This window comes from Excalfactoria chinensis, chromosome 1 (assembly GCF_039878825.1).
Source record: "Excalfactoria chinensis isolate bCotChi1 chromosome 1, bCotChi1.hap2, whole genome shotgun sequence".
Taxonomy (NCBI): Eukaryota; Metazoa; Chordata; class Aves; order Galliformes; family Phasianidae; genus Excalfactoria; species Excalfactoria chinensis.
The window spans coordinates 103,329,661-103,344,444 of NC_092825.1; positions in this window are offsets into that span (position 1 = coordinate 103,329,661).

Here is a 14,784-nt window from a genome sequence, read left to right on the forward strand (position 1 = left end):
ATGCAACAGTGCATCCAGATTACCTCCAGCATTAGTTCTATGCTGTGTCAGCATCTCCGTAGCGAGACTGCAGAGAAAGGAGCGGACCAAAGTCAGGTATGAGAAATGTTAGGGTTGTACGTATGTTTTCAGATGCATATCAAGGAATGCCATCAGGTGGACCAAGAAGCTGGGATGATACCTTCAGTGTTTTTCCAGCTATATGTATTTGTTAAAGACAGACATACCTTCTGATATTTCAGTACGGAACAGTGTCTGCTAAAATATCACGGTGGGCATGGAGGTGGTGAGTTAGCGGTTGGGCCTGATGGTCATAGAGGTCTTTTCCAACCTTAATGATTCCATGATCTTTAAGTTTTACTTAGGCTTTCCAGCTGTGCCTTTCTGTTGGGGCTATTTTTGACTATGTTCTCCCAAAAAGAGTCAGTGAGACTCAGTAATTTTCCAGCATGTATTCAGTTGCAGGAACTAGTCCTCTAATTTCTCCTGAGGCAAAATGTAAGGCTGTTGCATGTCACATCTGCAGCGGTCCTCTGTTGCTTACACTTGTGTGGCACATTCTCGTCTTTAATCTACAGTAACTCTGCAAATGGCCCTCATTGCTTAGAAGAACTTTAGTTTTGTGGTAGAACAAGGGGGAATAGCTTTAAAATAAAAGGGGAAGATTTAGATTAGGTGTCAGGGAAATTATTTCCCCAGAGGGCGGTGAGGTGCTGGCACAGCTGCCCAGAGAAGCTGTGGTGCCCCATCCCTGGAGATGCTCGGGGTCAGGTTGGATGGGGCCCTGGGCAGCCTGAGCTGGTGGGGGGAAGCCCTGCCCATGGCAGGGGTTGGGGTGAGTGGGCTTTGAGCTCCCTTCCAACTCAAACCATTCTGTGAATCTATGATCTCCCTTTGCATTTGTCCAAATACACTGCACGGTGGCTGCAGGTATGGAGAAAGGGAGATGTAAAACGTAAATGCAGGTTCCTCCATGAGTTGATGGCGTCCTCTCCTAGGGGATTATATCAACTAAGCAGAAGGACAGAGTAGCAGGGAACAGCCAAGTGTGCTTTGTTGGGAAGAAGCCTCAGAAAGGGAGCCATGTGGCTTTGTAACTGCACACAATACCAGCCATGGCGGGGATTCAGTGGGGCCCCATTACAATGAGCAGCACTCTGCTTAGTTACAGACTGGAAGGCCTGGGCCCCAGCCAGCAACCTGCTGATTAATGCTGTTAGCACCTTTTCTTCTCGAAGGGAAGACAGACGGATGGCAGAACTGGCCAGGGAAAAGCACACTCTTTACCCCAATTCTCTCTTTGCTTCAGTCTGGAGGGAAGGTTGGTTTATGGCTCATGGAAGGGATGATGTTTCCATTCTCTAACATAATAAAAGCTTTTTTTTTTTTTTTTTTTTTTTTTTTTTTTTTTTTTTTTTTTTTTGGTTGTTGTTGAAATCGGGTTAATATTCTGCAAGCTTAACTCAGTTTGCTAACAAAGGTCAAAGGGACACTCACACAGAGCAGCAGAGGTGGGAAGCGGACATTGCCTCCCTCCTCCTGGCACCAGAAGTTGCAGGGTCTGCTCAGCTTGTCTTTTCCAGCTGAGGACCAGCTCATGGCCCCTTCTGCTGCACATTTGTGTATATGTCCATATTAATATATTTTAGTTATGTAAGCTGACTTCTGCAGAGCTGGATGCCAAGTGTTCATTTCATTAATGTATCACAAGCCAGGGCTGGGCTGGGCCTTCAGGGCTGGTGCATGCCTGCGGAGGGGCCTTCTCTTGCCCAGTGTTACCCAGCGTGACACTGCTTGCCTCCACTCTTACCCAAACATCTTTTTTGCACTTAATAGTTTAAGTATTCAGTGAACCACTTCCTCCTCTGCACTTATGCATGTGTGGGGAAGGGGAGGATGCTTGCTTTGTTTTTACAGGGAAAGAAGCTAATGCTTCTGCACACTTGTGCTAAGGATCTGTAACTCAGTGTATGGAAGGAAATGAACCCCTTAAGTGTCTGACATCGCTGCCCACTGCATATCTCTCCACATGAAAATGTCACCATTCCTTGGCTTCTCCTTCTACTTTACTGTCTAAGGCCATTAACCATAACTTCTGTTGTTCCCACAGTGCTTCATCATCATAGTTCATTTCCTACTCTGTTAATACTCAGCATGTAATACTCAGATTTGGCATTTTCCATCCTCAAGGAACACCATTAACTATGACACAGACTTAAAGATGGGGAGAGATCTGGAGCACAGGCCTTGTGAGGGGCAGCTGAGGGAACTGGGATTGTTCATTCTGGAGAAGAGAAGGCTCAGGGGAGACTTTATTGCTCTCTACAACCACATGAAAAGTGACTGTGGTGATGTAGGGATTGGCCTCTTCTACCAGGTAACAGTGATAGGACAAGAGGGCCTCATGTTGTAACAGGGGAGGTTCAGGCTGCAAATGAGGAAAATTTTCTTCTCATAAGGAGTGGTGAGGCAGTGGCACAGGCTGCCTGCCCAGGATGATGAACCATCCCTGAGGTTTTCAAGAGCTGCACTGGGATTGGTGGGCATTGTGGTGATGGGCTGCTGGTTGCACTAGGTGACTTTAGAGGTCATTTGCAACATTAATGGTTCTGTAATTGTGTGATTCGTCCTCCTGTCCTGGCTTTAAGCACTGGGGATCTCATTATGCCCTACTTGTATTTCTTTTTCAACACCAGGTGAAAGAGCTCTGTTCAGCACTTCCCAAGAGGTGCTACAGTTACACATTCATCCACAAAACTACATCAGTGACCTCTTCTAACTTAGAAACTTTATTAGTCATTTAATAAGTAAGCTTAAAATAAACATATTTTGACTTCGGAAATACATTTGCATCTGCTGCTGTTAACAAAAATTCACATTCATTTCTCTGCTTTTAGTCTATTTGAAAACCAAACTAAATGAGCAGACATCTCCAAAAATCACAAGAAACAAGAGGTATTCTTTCATTAGCATATTAACTGAAGGCACCCACATGGACTGAAACCAATTACTGTTATCTGGGAGTGGGAGAGGGCAGCATGCACTACAGATTAGAAAGGTGTGGCCCTAGGAACATTCTCACTTCTTTCCCAGATTCTCACAGAATTTTTCTGGAGTTTCAAGCCCCGCATAGATGGAGAAACAGAAAATTACCTCTTTCTTTCTCTATCTCTTTCTTCCTTCCTTTCTGTCTTTCTTCTAACTTTGCTTCCTCCCAAGACAAAGAAAGTCTCAGGATTAAAAAATTCTTTGCTTATTCCCAGAGGGAAAAAACCGTCAGGGATAATAAGTAACCTTGACTTGCCTTAAGGTGCATGACATTTCAGTGTGTTCCTCGTCTATCACTGCAAAACAAAAGAGAATAAAAAAATCAAATATTGCTCTTTGTTGGATGTTTCTGGGTGTAGAATGTAAAAGCAGCTGCATTTTCCTCCACAAAATGGAATCTGTCCTACAAAGTTGACTTGCTATCTTGCATTGAAATAGTCTCGTGGCACAGAAATAGAACAACTCTAATGTATTGTATGATTTTTTCCAATTCTTGAGACCTTTTTTCATTAATCTGATTGTTAGCTTTGTGCTACACCTGTAACACAAGCAGCCATAAATCCAAATTACTCAGCCAGTTAAACCAGGTTAATCGTTACTCTTGTACCATCAAACACAACTTTTGCCTGAAGGATGCATCAGTGAATGTGAGTTTCAGTGCAGACCAATCTCACTGTTTTAATATGAAGAAATTACACAAATACATCTTGAATTGCATTTAAAAATATTTTACTGAATGGGAACTGGGAAAAGGAAAGTGACTCCAGTCTTACACAGTTAGTTTTAAGTGAGTGGCAGAACCACGTTTTAGTAGGAATTAGAATCAGCTCTACTAGTTTTGCTGATATATACAGAAAGACACTGATGGGGGGGATAAAAGAAACCACAGCGTTTGTTTTGTTTTGTCCAGTTAGAAACCAAAAGTGATGTTTTGAATCCAGATGTAACCTTAGACAAGATTAATATTCATTTAACAGATTTTCTGACCTGAACATTTAATTATGTTTTATTTTGAAAACACTGAGTGCTCCTCATGATATCATAAATCACCAAATCACTTCTGTTTTAAAGATCCAGGGTGACTATTGTCCCACTGATTTTCATTTCTTTCATAATAATTCTGTGCAGAAGAGAAAAAAGGAAGGAACTAGATCAGGATTTTCTGAATACCTGCGTGAGATAAGCAGAGATAAATCCTATCCAAAAAGAATTGCCTTTTGTCTGTCTGAATAAGAAAGAGTTAGGGTTTTCTTCACTTTCAATCCTAATGCAGCTCTAGATTTGCTGCAGAACTTTGGCTGACTTGTTTCTATCTGCTTCCATTTCCTGCTGTGGAAAAGGGGATTAAAAGTAAACATTATCAGGAGCACTATTGCCATTTTCACGTTGAACCAAATATTTGCAAAAGTGCTCAGAAACTTGTGGGTTAGGCAGTTACAAAAGGGTAAAAAAAGAAACCTCCTTTGCTTGCCTGCAGCTTGGCAAGCCTTTATGGTCTGTTCCCGCATCAGGTATAAGTACTTGATTTTTATCAACAATTGAACATTGTTTTAATTCCACAACAAACTGGGTAGACGAAGTCAGAAAACTGTAAGTCACGGATTGGTCACAAACAAAATACTGATCCAGTTCACCGAGTCCAGCATGCTGTAAGCAAGTGACAATATTCTTCAGCAAGACAGCAGTTATCTCAGGAAAAGAATATTTAATTGCAATAATAAGGAAGGAATGTTTATGTATGCAAATGGAAGACTGAAGTTTGTGTTGGTGTAAATCTGAACAAACACTCATGGCAAGAGGGGTTTGCCATTCCTTGACATTCAGTAAGTGTTCACAGAAGCAGGTGGACAGTTTGCCCATGAGTTTCACAGGATACCTTAATGGTTGTGAAGAAAGACTTCCTACAGCATTTTGCAGTTCTGTTTTGTTGTCATTGTTGTTTTTTAAATTAAAGTAGTGTCACAGGTGTCATGAAAACCATGACAAGTAACTCAGAGAAGTGCTGGTTGCAGCATGTGTATATTTTGGAATGGAGGGAAAAAAAATGTGATTTCTGAAATATTCTGAGTCAGTTCCCAGTATTCCACATCTCAGTGTCAAAATTACTGGCCTGTAGTAGGACACATCCAACAGTCTTACCATGTGCTGTATTTTCCTCTTTAATGTCTAAAATATCTTTACATTTCTTCACCTTGCTTTTTCATGCTTAGTTTAGGTTTGACTCTCTCCATTGGTTTACTCTAGTTCAGTTTTTGCATTAAATCCTAAAGAAAGAACTATCTGCTTGTCTGCTGTCTATGTAGAAAAAAGCTTGTGCTTAAAGGCACCAATAAAACAATGCTGAAATATTTCTTATCTTTAGTTAAGAAGGCAGCACGAGGAAGCAGATCTTTCTGGTGAATAATGAGAACTGTGGCATTGCTACTTTTCTCTGAGAGTTGGAAGATTAATGCTTTAATTCTACCTTTACTTAATCTCCAGTGCTTCGACATCAAGCATGCAAGTTTTTGAATGGGAAATTCCAAGTAGTTAAATTAGCATAGCTTACCAAACTTTGTCTTACTAGTTTTATAACACATTATGAATTAAATCTCAACCACATAGAAATGTATGAAATCTGTGGATATAGTTAGAAGTGGCTAGCTGAAAGCACGTGTTTTCTCTGCCATTGGTTGGATGTATATAGGTCCTCAAACTGCTCTACAGCCCTACAGCCTCCCAGTAAATAATTTTCAGAAGGTAATTTGAACTCATCTTTTGACAGGAGTATGGACTGGATAATACAGGTTTTTGCTGGTGATGGACTTTTTCCCAAATAATTCTGTGGTAACAGCAATAATACTCATAAAACAGAAAACAAACAAATACCAGTTAGGACTGGCATCTTCACTGCTGCTTTTCTTAAATCAGTTCAGGGTACAGGTACCATGAAACACACTTAGACATTCCTGTGTGAAGCCAAAAGTTGGACTTGATGGTCCTGGTGGATCCCTTCCAACGTCACCTATTCTGTAATCCTATACCTAGATTCAAATACTCTCTACAAAATTACACTGAGTGAGAAAGCAGTACTGTCGTAAATATAGGAAGATAACGTAGCCTAAGCTTTAGTTGGTAAGTTTGTATCACTGTTGCTAGTTACAACATAAATCAAGCAGGGACCATAAAGTTTCTTCACGTCTTCCTGTCTGTATGTACATGCTTTAAGGAGAAAAAAAATATATAGATAGCATGGATGAAATTCACATTAAGAAATCATTTTTGTCAGAAGTTCCATTTATTAACATGTTGGGTATTTTCCATCTCTAGCATCGCTTGAGCAGTGCCTTAAACACATAACGTATAAACAAATTCTATCTAAACAAATCACAGTCAGTAGACCATATTACTTTGGAAAATTATACAAGCTGCTGGAATTTGCATGTTTGGTAGATACTAAAAATCTAAATTTTTTGCCCTCCTATTTTTTTTTTTATTTTATTTTATTTTTTTTTTAATCTTCAGAAGGTGTTTGAAATAATTTATTAATAAAAAAAGATTTTTTTTAATGTTGTTTGGAGTTTTTCTGTACGCAGCTGTTTAAGGGTTTTATTTACTTCCCAGCAAGACATATTTTCCTATAATATATGTATATTTTTTTCCTTACAAAAAAAGTTGTTTTGCTTTTAGTGACTCCGTCTCTATCTTAACTAAAGAAGATTTCAGACCTCATATACTTATTTGTGAGAAGCTAGAGAGGCAAAAGGCACTAAAAATTATGTTTCTCAGTTTCTAATGAAATCTCCTGTTTGTGACAACGTTCCATGTTCCCAAACTTTCGTTCTACCATTTTTCTTTCATGCCTGTTGTGTTAGACTAAATTTCTCTGTCTTCTGGTCTTGTTCAGTTATTCAAATAAGCACTTTGCACCTTTCTAGACTGGTAGGCAGATTCCACTTCTCACACTGTTCTGTTCAGCTAGTCCTGTATGCAAAGCATCTCATCTCTAACAGTGGTAATCTCTTGCTGCTGCCTTCCCAAAGCTTGTGCCGCTACTAATTGCACAGCTAGAAAACCATTCAGAGAGATGGGAACTGCAGTACCCAGGAATGCATGGAATATTACAAAAATGTTTACCTGAGAAGTAAAAACATTTTCTGTGAGACATCTCCTGTATGTGGACTGGATTAATACTGCTATTTTTGCTGTCATGTTGCTAATTCCATAGATGGCAAACATCTGTACCAACCAGGTTGTAACTGTTTTGGGGGAGTTATATTTTCATTTTGTGTTTAGTTTATGGTTTTTTTCCCTGTGGAGGCACATTGCAAATATCAAGTGAAGAGGATGTTTTGTAATCTTCATTTATTTTCCTCTTTTATTAATGTATCTATTTCTGTTTAATTTATCTGTACTGTATATATGTTGCAACTGTTAGCATTGCCAGCATCACCTCATTAATCATTTTCATTGCATTTTCAATACAAAGCAAATCCAGGCCCTGTCTCCAGTGAACTTTGCTCTACTGGGTTACTCCAGCACCACAAAAAGGATTTTCTCACCTTTGAACATAGCATGAATATTGTAGGTGCCTATTACATGAAAACATGGAATTAAACCATACTTAATCTGACTGTGCAAAGGCAAGAGAGAGCTATGCCTCCAGGTTGAGGTTCATGAGTGTTCAAGAGCTCTGTGCTTTTGTGCATTGCCACTTGCTGCTCATTTCAAGCTTGGTCCTGATGAGACTGGTTTATCAGGGGAGTGTGAGCACAGGAGCTGGGAGAGTAAATTGAGAAACAGGTGAAGGTTCAGGCCTGGGAGATAAATACAAAGGGTTGTGTGTTGGACAGCACAGTAATCTCAAAGATCAGCAGAAGTAACCATGGTTGAATGCCTTACCACAGCACAAGCCATTTATGATGGTGACATTTAGGTGAGCTAGAAAACATACTGTTTTTTAAATATTTTCAGTGCTTTAAATCATAGAATAATAAAATCACAGAACAACCAAAGCTGGAAAAAAAACCCAAGGTCATCTAGTCCAGCTGTCCACCTACTACCAATATTTGCCCACTAAACCATGTTCCTAAGCACAACATCTAAGCATTTCTTGAACATCTCCATGGACAGTGACTCCAGCACCTCTCTGAGCAGCCTGTTCTATCTAGATCCTGACCACTATTCCGCAGAATAAATTTTTCCAGATATTCAACCCTGTGAGTGAGTAGGGAACTGCCAGAATGATTTAGGGCAAAGAAACCACAAAACAGTCAGACTTTAGCAGCCCATGACATGCACCAGAAGGACTGGTATGAAACTAGTGATTAAGGACAGTACTTCAGCAAGACACCACCTGTTAGATCCTTTTCTGAGGAGACATGGAGTATTTGTCTTAGATATGCCAAAAGTGACAAATTAGCCCAAATGCCCATTAGTCATTTAATTCCACACAAACTCATTGACTGTCAAACATTGAGTTACTTATCAAAAGACTTCAAAGAGGCCATTGCACCTTGTGCACCCAGAATAATTTGACTGTGTGTACTTTCAGCACAACCCAGCTGCAAAGGCTACAAAATCAACAGGAGCCCAGTGACAGCAGGAAACAACATCAAGATACACTGCCAGGATTATGCCATGCCACTGTGCTGGATGCCCTACCTTTAATGGGAGACAACACAGGCCCAGCAGCGCCCAGGCTGCTCTGAATCTGGGTAAAGAAGGCAGCTGCAATGTAAATCTCAGGGTGAGCATTGTTTCCTCACTCTTTTTGTCTGCACTCCCAAGAACTTGCAGTGGGGCCTACCTTGACCCAAGCCACTGCACAGAGAATGAATGGAGAGAGCTAGCTGATACTGGAGCTGGGGCAGGGCACAGGCTAATTTAACCTTATGATGAATTCACTGCACTGGAAAGATGGATCCCACTGTGCTGCTAGACCTCATGATCATGAGCCACAACATTTTCAAGCAGTCAAACAAAAGGATGTTTGAGATGGATTACCTCAGATGAGAGGAGTTGCTAAACACAGCATAAGGAAGAGGGGAAAGGGTGAGCCAGAGGCAAGCGTCTCACTCCTGAGAGAGTGAAAATCCTGTGTGAAAATTATTAAGGACAATAGGGCTCTTTCCTCAAACTCTTACATAGATGGGACACCCATGCTATCTGGCTAGCTCCAGGTGAGGCAAGAATAGCTGTCTTTGTGAGGCAAGAATAACAGACTCTGTGGTGAGATTTCATATATTTGCATGTCCACAAGAACAATGAAGTTTTGTTAGGTTGCTCTCTCCAGACTGCCCAAGCCAGGCAGTCTGTGGACATCTTACTGTGGACATCAGCTGAAGGAACTGGAAGGAATGCTATTCCACTGAGTATTCCAAATACTATAGAATCATAGAATCACAGAGTGGTTTGGGTTGGAAGAGACCTAAGGGTCCACTCATCCCAACCCCAGCTATAGGCAGGGCTGCCCCCCACCAGATCAGGCTGCCCAGGGCCCCATCCAACCTGGCCTTGAGTGCCTCCAGCAATGGGGCACCACAGCTTCTCTGGGCAGCTGTGCCAGCACATCACCACCCTCTCAGTGAAAAATTTCCCTCAACATCTCCTTTCCTTTAGATTAAAACCATTCTCCCTTATCCTATCACTATCAGACTGTATAAAATGTTGATTTCCTTCTTGTTTATAAGCTCCTGTTAAGTAACAGAAGGCTGCAATTAGGTCTCCCCAGAGTCTTCTCTTCTCCACCCTGAGCAAGCCCTGCTCTCTCAGCCTGTTTTCATAGGAGGAATGCTCCAGCCCACTGAGCATCTTTGTGGCCTCCTCTGGACCCACTCCAACAGTTCCACTCCTTCTCATGCTGGGGCCCCAAGGCACACAGTAGTGCGGATGACGCCTTGTGAAGGCAGAGCAGAGGGGACAATCTCTTCCCTTGTCCTGCCCATCACCTCTCTTGATGCAGCCCAGGATGCAGCTGGGCTGCAGGCACACACTGCTGGCTCATGTTAAGTTTTTCACCTACCACAACTTTTGGTTATGTGTAAACAATCACTTAAAAGCCTCTCATAAGTGGCACATACTGTTCTCATGCCAATATTAATTTCCCTCAGGAACAGAGCTGCAAATTATTTCTCATTGAGGCTATTTTCTAGTGGCATTCTGGACCAGAAACTTGATTTTCCTGCCCGGCTTTTGCATATAACTCATAGAAGTCTGATGACTGAGCTATTCAGGAAATGTTTGCTACCTACAAGCACAGTTTGAAAGGGCAGTTTTCACTAACTATAAAACAGGTACTGAGAATAAAGTTATTGTAGCACAATGTACATTAGTTGCTGCTAATCCCCATAGGAAGTGCCACAGGCTTCAATGAGACTTCCTTCCCAGCCTCTACTGAGAATAATAATGCTCATAGAAATAATAGACCTATGAAAGAGGCTTCTTTTCAACATGCCAAAATGTATCCAAGTATGTTCTGCCTTAGGTTTAAAGGCTGATGGGTGGACGTGGCAAATCTGCAAAAAGCCTAGTTTAGCCAGTTGAAGTGCTATGGGAGAACTTAGAGTCAGTCAGGCTTTAAAGCTGAAACAAAAAGCTTTCCACCATCCTCCCTCACACCACATGGTTCACGTAGAAAGATTACTTAATGTTATTCCATATGTGAGCTTAAAAGAAACTCACCAAATATCTTATCTGATCTACTCAAAGCTCGCCTGGAAAAAAGGGCTACAGACCTGTGCCAAATTACTGGGGAACTGGTTCTCCTTCCTGGTACAGACCAAAGCAGCCACTTCACTTTCATGGTACCCTTGCTGATGTTTTCACTACCATATCCAGTCATATCATATATCCTATCATATCTCTGAGCCAAGAGATGCAGTCTGTGAAGTCCCTCAGGTTTTCTGACAAGTATTTCCTGAAATTGAGAAGATGAATACAGAGCTGGCATCTTCATCCATCCCTGGGTTTGCTTCAGCTACTTCTTTAGGAATGTTAACACCACATCCCAGCCTGATATTCACTCAGGCCCATCTTAAGAAGCAAACAAAATGCCCACAGAAGGTCAGACACATTATGATCCACGACTTTATGAAGACATCCTAGGAAATTCTTCTACTCAGAGTTGCTGTTTGATGCGTGAGGTCCACAGCTAAGTCTGAGATCAATACACTTTATCCTCATTCTTAACATTTCTCTACTTATTTATATGTTCACCTACAACAGTGTAAAGTCCTAACTGTAGCTCATGATGGCTGCTCTGCATTAATTTCAAAGCAAGGCCTTTGTGTACTGCTAGCCAAGGTCCCAGACCTGAAAGATTGATCGAATGCAACCTGGTATTTGTCATAGTTTCTTTGTCTCAAAGCACATTTGCATGGGATAAGGAGGCAGACATATTCATCTTTTTCCTGTGGGCATTTACAGATGATGCATGATGAAGGCTGGATATAGCAGTGAAGTGCACAAGAGTCAGACCTGTAAGTCACTGTTTGAACATACATAGCTGTGTCTAGCTCCCCAAGTAGACTGGAAAGACGTACCTGAGTGATACCATCTTTGCAAAGGTAATAACCCTTTTTGCTGTTGCTGACCTGAGCAAGGAGAGGACCCTGAAGACACGGTGGCTCAAATCTCAGCTCACAGCAAGCTGTTTGCACCTGAGACAAGCACTAGCTGCCCAGTTTCTTGTAGAGGTGGGTGGCATAGGGTTAGAGCAGACCACTGCATTTTAGAGCTTGGAAACCGTTCCTTCAGCCTACTCCTTTAGAACCTGCATAAAAAGATATATGTATATATCATCTGCAGCAAACTTGTTCCATGCTTGGCTTTGTCCCAGATCATCTGAACTCAAAGTAACATAAAGGGTGAAACTAGGGATCAGAGGGGTCCCAACAGGGTAGTCTGAGAGATGGAAGATAGAGAGTTCACTACAAAAATTCTTCCACATTCTTCAGAGACCAGCTGATGGACAGGTGCTCTCTTGGGCAGGCAGATTGGATCTATCAGCTGCAAAGGGCAAGCAGCTGGAACAGGATTTTCACACTTTTCAAACAACCCTTATCTGACAAATATTGGAGTATTGCTTAAAGCAGTCTGCCACAAGGTGACTTGCAAGACTTGTTTCAGTAATGCTGTGTGGAAGACAGATGAAAAGATGGTTATTTTTGTGTCATGTGGTTGAATTTTTTCCCCCTGCATGGGTTAGCAAGTCTAAATCTAGCATGATTTCATACCCAGTATACAAAGTGACAGCTTTACGTGATTTGCTTATCATAATAGATGTTGGCATATCTCTATCTGTTCTATTCAGCTCTACGCTTGTAAACTGTAATTCATTTTTCCCTTCAAGTTGTTTTTCCCATCCCACATGACGGTCATAGGAGACCTATTTTTCAACTATGCTGCTGTGAGACTTGCTTGACAGAACTCCTTTGTTACCAGAGTAGCAAGTATCACTCAGCAGTTTCTCCTCTTTCCTATACTGTTCAAGTGAGTTCAAGATCATCCCTCTGCTACAGTCAAGACCTCCTAAAAACACACTTTGATAATAAAAACTCACCAGTTAATGTTGGAGAAAGAGAATAGCTTCTTTCTGTGTGTCTTGCCAATATGGGAGAGTATTTAAGAATGGGACTTGTAACTCCTACTGAGTATGCTTTGGTCACTAAATAAATATTACTTCAATATTTGCACAATCAATTATATAACTACAATGAGCAACCGCAGACTGCTGCAAACACAAAGTAATTTGTTGCTGTTGTCATCTTTGGAAATAAATTGCAATAGCTCCTTCAAAGTCAAGTTTGTTTCTTCACCATATCCTGAGAAAGATAGCCCATTTTCAGGGGGATGTGATGTACCTTCATCCTTTGCAACAACAGGTGGCTTCACAGATCCCACTATGGTTGCACAGTTTATAACCATTTCCATTTGCAGCTGATCTGACATCTTGCTTAAAAGGACAAGGCTGTGACTGCAGAGCAGCATTTTTGCCCTGAATTGCAACACAGGTGAAATAGAGATAATATTCACGATGTGGCACAGGCTATCAGCTCTAAGACCTGAAATTTCCAAGTGCAAACAGACGCTGTGAGCCAAAGCCCCTTCCTGGGGGCAGCACCCCAGGTGCAGCCGATACAGCAAGCCCTGCTGCAGGTGGGGAATGCAGAAGGCAATGGAATGAGCCTAGAGAAACCTCTGCTTGCTTGCTTTTTTTTTTTTAGGTCATTCTTTTCTGGGCAGAGATAAGCTCCCAGACATTCCTCTGACTGGAGCTGCAGACCTTCCAGGCATGGTGGGGTGAAATCAGCCCAGTGCTGCTCCATGCTATGTTTAACTATGCATATATCCTATACAGAAAATGGGTGGTACGCAGAAAATGATTTGCCATTGTGTTTCTTGGCTTTGTCCCAGATCATCTGAACTCAAAGTAACATAAAGGGTGAAACTAGGGATCAGGAGTCCCAACAGGGTAGTCTGAGAGATGGAAGGTAGAGAGTTCACTACAAAAATTCTTCCACATTCTTCAGAGACCACAAGCAAAAATCCACAGGCTGTTCAAACCACCATCATTCTGAAGGCAGAATGAGCGACTGTGAAAGGGCTTGATCCAAAGAGAAACTGAGCCAAACTTCTTGAAACTGATTTGGTTCCCAGAAATAGGATTTTCAGAAAGTCAGATTTTCCTCTGAAATCCAAAACCCAGCCAGATAAGTTGGGAGACACTCTCTCTTATGTAATTTAGGTCATTCCTAAATATCTAAATAAAGAATTAGAGATTTTCTCCATTTTCTTCTCCTATTTTATTTCTCGATTGACAGCATTATCAGTACTAATATTTATCTAAGATGAAAAAGGTTTTAGAAATTAACTCAATGGGAGTAGGACCTGAGAAGTTACTTTAAGAAAGTGTAGAAAACCGATTTTGCTTCACATGAAAATAAGCTATGGAGAAGGGATATGGCCTCTGTGTTTGACTCCTACATAGATGAATAAATAGATACATCAATAGATGTATGTTTTTGAAGAACAAAGGCGTGTGGCTTTAGTGAAACACTGATGCTACTCTAGTTGCCCAATATTACTCATTGAAAGAGCTTTCCTGCATAAAGATGAAAGACCATATATAACAGTGTGTATCAGGTTAAAGTTTGTATCCTGGTAAGGGAATCAAAAGGATGAAAGTAAGTGGTCCTGTTTGCAACAGACATTGCTCTCACGCTTATATGACACTTACAGGACAAGCACCTTTGGCCGGGTTCTTCCCATCCAAAAGTACTAAGTACTAAGAGCACAAATGCACACAGAGCCTCAGTGGAAATGTGAGTGACTTAGCTTATCTGAAAATCAGATTCTGAATATACACCCATCTTGGTTTTTTTCCCCACAAAATTCAAGTAAAACTGTTGGCTACCACTTTAACTCCAGGTAAAAGAAAAGACATAATATAAGCACATGGTGTTCTTTTCAGTTTAAAAGGAAAAATTGAGGTAATTCTCATCTGTCAGCCTGATGCATTCTATACTTGAAAATATAGGCAATGCATTGTCTCTTTGGTATATAGTAATACGTAGCTGTTAAAGACTTATCAGATTGGATGGCATTACAGGCTTTTAAAATATATGCATCTATCAATACTGATGTAACACACATACATTTTCTCCAGTCCCCCACAATTAGACTACTTCAGCATAGATTCAAGAGAATATACGGACATTACTTTAATGAAATTTCAAGTAATCATAATCTTGAAGT